Raw genomic sequence first — 5,738 nt, 5'->3', positions numbered from 1 at the left:
TACACACTTCTAAAACCATGTGTTGTTGAAAGCTTGAAGTTTTGAAGCAGAAATAAAGAAATGAATGTTGTTTACTTCACAATGCTTATGTTCAAAATATAGCCATTGTTTGAATGATAATTTGGCCTGCATTTGTTTAACTTCAAACTGCAATTGTTCTGTATGAATTAACATACATTCTGATTGAGATGAACTATTAGATAGCATTGTTTGTTAGCTCAGACGTATTTTAATGCATATAACCATTGGGTCTTGATTTAGTTATGACATTATAACATAGAATCATGGCAAGCATCTGTATGTATTTTGTCTAGACCTCTGAACTGTCAAATCTGTTGTATTTGGTTCCATTTGACTTCAGGATAAACGTATCCCAAACAAATTCTCATGTGGTTACGTTAACAGTTTGGCCATGTACGCCAACTCTCTTGTTAGACTACTTGTTCCGATATAGGTTCGATATGGGCTTCGATATAGATTCACTGTTTCGAAATAATGCGATGACTTTTGAGGAAAACTAATAGGCATTTTTGAGTTCAATTAGTAGTAGTTTTCCTAATAAACAGCCGATTTCATTAATCAAGCCCAAATAAGCTAGTTGTAAAATTCAAATTTGAAGGTCGTTTAATGTAAGTTAGTATATGTTATTAGTTTGCTTGCAATCTCCCTTAGCAAATTAACAAGCGTATTCACTCGTTGAAGACAAGGCATGAGGTAACTCTCACCTCGTAAACAACCAATCAGGTAATCAAACAAAATTCGGATTCGGCAAACATAGTAAAGATTTAGCATGTAGTTGCTTAAACAAGTAAATTTGGTATCTTCTTTCTTTTATTTTTTAGAGACAAACGTAATAGAAATGTAGTCACCTTAGGACATCTTTTTTTTAAAAAAAAAGTAATGAGACGAGCTTCGTCAAATAAAGATACACATTGCGGGGCCCTCAATAATCGATCATAATAAACACATAGGTTTTGGGATGGACTGTCTAGAAAAGTTCACTCCTTCCCCAAAGATAATAACGCGTTAGGCTCTTTAGGCGCGACTTAATTAAATTACATTCTTAAATTCGGGTGCACATTGATGTGACCCAAATCCAAATCTCAACGGAGTCAAGATGTGTTAACAACTACGGGTGCATTGATTGCGACGTGGTTCAAGATGCATTTTCACGACATTGCAATTCTATAAAATAAATGATAATAATAAAAGCGGTTTAAACTTAATAAAAGCACATAAGTCACAACATGTATTTAAATCAGATATTTAGCCATTATAACAATTTAGGCGACCGTGCTAGAACCACGGGATTCGAGGGTGCCTAACACCTTCCCTCGGGTCAACAGAATTCCTTACTTAGAATTTCTGGTTCGCAGACTTCATTTGGAAAAGTCGAAAATTTCCTCGATTTGGGATTCAAGATAAACCGGTGACTTGGGACACCAAAAACCAAACCTTTCCCAAGTGGCGACTCTGAATTAAATAAATAATCTCATTTCGAATATTGTCACTTAAATTGGAAAAACTCCCTCGCGCATCTAACCCTTCGGGGCGGGCACTCAAAAAGGAGGTGTGACAGCTCTGGCGACTCCGCTGGGGAATTTTCTCCCAGAACCACTGGTTCAGGGTTCAAGAATTCGAGCTTAGAATAATTGTTATATTTGGCTTTATTATCTGATGTTAATTACGTGTTTTGACATAACGTGCTAAAAGTTGTCTTTTACCGCTTTGGTATTATCTGAAATGTATATAAACTGTGCCGAACCCTTCTCTCTTCACCACCGGGGAGAAGCTCGCTGGTCGAGGCTCCCTATTCTATTAGTGTCAATACCTGAAATAAGAAAGAGGACGGATAAGTTACGAAGCCGGACGGCCTTTTGGTTCCCGGTAAGTTGCCCCTCCTCGACTCGAGTTGTCCGCTCGGGTACACAGTCTAGAACATCTACCCAGGTTATAAACCTAGTATAACGAAACCTCATGTCGGATCCCTAGTAGGAACACCTATCTGCATCATGTTGCATTTGACATAGAGGACTCAACACAAGGGTTGGGTCCGTCTAGGACAGGCAACCTGGAATGAAAAGACCATTCTGCTGCATCCCGTTTGTTTTGCGCATCTATTTGCTTCAGATCTGCATGTTGACCGGTTTCCGAAAAATTTTCAAAAAAGAATAGCAGAGTAGGGAGATAATAACTTATTCTTTTGGAAACCAATGTCCAAGTAATGTCAAAACCTCACCGGAATTTTCTTAAAAATATATATATATAAAAAAAATGAAAAAACAAAGTTTGTCTTTCAGTTTGACTATTCCTTTTAATCACTTTCAAAATCCAAAATATATATAAATATATAAATAAAAATCAAAAAAAAATTATTGTTCATTTGTAGTACTCTTTAAAAGATTTTCGAAATTTCAAAAAAAAATGAAAAAAAGGAAGTTTAAAATGTATAAGTATTTCTTTGGTTTCTTTTTTAAAAAAATAAATAATAAAATAAAATAAAAAAAACATATAAACAAAATTCTAGAAAAAATAGTTATTCTTCTTTTCTTTAAAGGATTTTATTTTTTCCCCTATTTTGATCCGACCGAACTACGCCGGTTTGATTCTCACACGGTGTGAGATACGTAGGCAACTCTCATCGGGTCCAACCTCCCATTTTGCAAAAAAAAAAATCTTTTAAAAAAAAGATCTAGATAATTTTAATTTTTGAGTCTAATAAAGGTTTTTTTAATCACCCTAAATAAATGTGCAGGATGAGCACGATACAAAACGAACCTTTTTCAATAATGACCAAGATCCCTTTTGAGTTGCGATTATGGTGGAACGACTTAGGCAAGGAGGGGCAAGGTAAAGTAAGGAAATATCTGAAAAATCTCCCGGATTTACTAGACATTCAGCCTCGAGGCGATATTATCAGATCATTGGTCACTTACTGGGATTCGGCGCACAATGTATTTCATTTCTCAGACTTCGAGCTCACCCCGACTCTGGAAGAAATAGTGGGATACATTGGGGGAGATGAAGCTCCGTTAAGGTTCAAATACTTGATTGCACCTAGGGCCGTCACGGTACACCGGTTTCTGGATTTCCTGAAAATACCCCGAACATTTCACCATCCAGATCTTGCCAAAGGTTTCTGCAGTCTCCACCTCATGTATGCTAGATACGGCCATGAGGGCGGGTTCAATAAGTCGGATTTCAAACTGTGTAGTAAAGGCAACCGACAAAGTGGGACGAACACAGGCTGTTAGCTTTTATGACAGCCTTCTTGGGTCTTATAGTGTTCCCAAGGAAGGACGGAAACATCGATCTAAAAATAACTGGGGTCGTCAGTACTTTGCTTACCCAAGATAAAAGTACTCTGGCGCCTATGATTATGGTTGACATTTTCCGGGCTCTCACTGCTTGTCGAGCCAGGGGCGACTTTTTCGAAGGATGTAACCTAGTGTTGCAAATATGGATGACCGATCATTTATGCCACCGCTCCCCGCTCTTGGGTTACGGCTCGCCCGAAAAAACTTGTATTGGAGAATTCTACACAAGAATCAAAGGGTTCAATTTACCTGAGGGAGTCACATCATGGACCTCATTTCTCCGAACTCTCACTGCTAGCCAAATCCAGTGGACGCTCGGATGGTCGCCTATTGAGGAAATCATATACATGCCGGCAACCAGGCCCCACTTTCTGTTGATGGGACTTAAAAGCATCCAACCCTATGCACCATATCGGGTTTTGAGGCAACTTGGGAGATATCAAGTGGTGCCGAAAGATGAAGATCTGAGTACCCAAGTGATTGAAATCAGTCCGGACGGTCGTTTCCCCGAAGAAGAAGTTCGCCAAATCTGGAGTGAGTGCCAACATCTGACAGCAAACACTTGTGTGATGGATATAGCAAAAGGGGAAGTTGCCCCAGGGTATCACGCTTGGTTCAGAGGCGACCTGTCTTGCGAAAGACCAGCTAAGAGACCGCATCTCAAAGATTTTGTAGAATCATCCCAAGGGCAATGGAACTGGTTAGCAAAAGAAAAGGGGTATCGGGCAGAGATCGGTGATTTGAAGCTACAAATTGACAGTCTGAAATTCAATAACAGCATACAAATCGCGGCAGATCGAAGCGAAAAGAATAAATTGATCCAAGAGAATGAAGAACTTAAGGCCCAAATCCAAAAATTGAGATTGTCTCTTGATGAACAGCCCAGAAGTCGATCAGACCAGCAGTTGATTAAGGGTTTAAAAAGAGAAGTCACGGGATGGCAAGATGGTTTAGAAGAATCTGAAAAGGTCATGGCAAAGCTCAAGGCACAGTGGGGAACAAGAGTAGAGAAGCATCGCCGATACTTGAACCAATTGAAACGCGACCACGAGAAAACTGTTGCCAAAATGAAGAGAGAGATGACTATACTTGAGATCAAAGCAGTTAATCAGGCCAAGGATTTCCAAATTGAGAGCAGATACTGGTACGACTTGTTAGCCCAGATGAAGTTAGAAGTACGGCAACTGAAGAATCAGCATATACAGGATTCTCAGGTATTCAAGATGTGTAGCGATCAGATAAAATGCTTACTCATAGAGAAAAAGCAAACCAGAGATAAGATCAAGGCCATTGCCCATACCATCACCAGACGATGTCTACGATGTGAGAACAAGACCAGCGTTACCGTCCTCTCGGCAGTGATGGGTTATGTCAAGCAGACCATGCATGAGCTGGAGCAGCTTGAGAGGGATCTCGCACCTAGGACCGCGGCGAGGCCGAATGATGCCCCGCGGGCACCAATTTTCAAAACCATAATGTACTCATAAGTCGAGTCTGTATCGTAGCATCTTCTGCCTGTTTTTCCCATCAGTTTGTTTTAGTCTATTTGAGTCTAGGTTTATTTTCAAAGTTTGCTCTTTCTTTTGCAAAATGTAGTTTGTAATATAGACCGTTTCAACAATAAAAGGTGTGCTTCTTTTACGCTCATTTGTGTTTTTGAACTACGTAATGATCTGATTCACGTGGCATCGTGATACGTAGGCAATCCTCATCGGATCCGGTCGCGGTTTAACCAAAGAGAAAAATTGAAAAAAAAAGGGAAATAATAAAAGGAAAGCCTAAAAGAATGCCGGAATGACACATGATTTCGTCGCAAACATGTAGGAATCCATTTAACTGTATAGGTGCATCATGCCCCAACGTGAGATTGCCTATCTGTTATTTGATTCGAATTAACCGTTTGTTTGTCGTTGAGTTCCTTCCAGGTTTTTGGAAAGGTGGTTGGTTTGGTGAAAGTCTGGCCTCGCACTCATATTTCACGAGATCGAAAGGGAGTGTTCAATTACCTATTGTTAAGACAGGAGGCAGTGCTCACACTTACTTCACAAGGTCAAAAGGAAGTGTAGAAATGTCTTCAGAGATTCTGTTGCCAACAATCCCTGTTTCCGAGGAAAGTTCTATCTCGGCCGTCCTCACACCCGAATCCGCAACTGCGGAGGAAAATAGAATCTTGCGGCTTCACATGCTGGAAATGCTTGATGACTGGAATAATGGAAAAGAGCCACCAAGCATCGTCCCTGGATTCCCAGAGTTATTCTCCAGGACAAGCGGGATTTCTAATGTCCCCATAAGCTATCCTGCTACCCCATTCGGATACCCAGCCATTTCAGCCTTCTCTGCTGGATCGCCCTCTGAGTCTCATCCTCGAGTGTCAACGACAGATGTAAACACAAATATCTTTACTGCACCACCTTGCCCGAT

Source organism: Nicotiana tabacum, chromosome 8 (assembly GCF_000715075.1).
Source record: "Nicotiana tabacum cultivar K326 chromosome 8, ASM71507v2, whole genome shotgun sequence".
NCBI lineage: Eukaryota > Viridiplantae > Streptophyta > Magnoliopsida > Solanales > Solanaceae > Nicotiana > Nicotiana tabacum.
Note: the sequence above shows the minus strand (reverse complement) of the source record.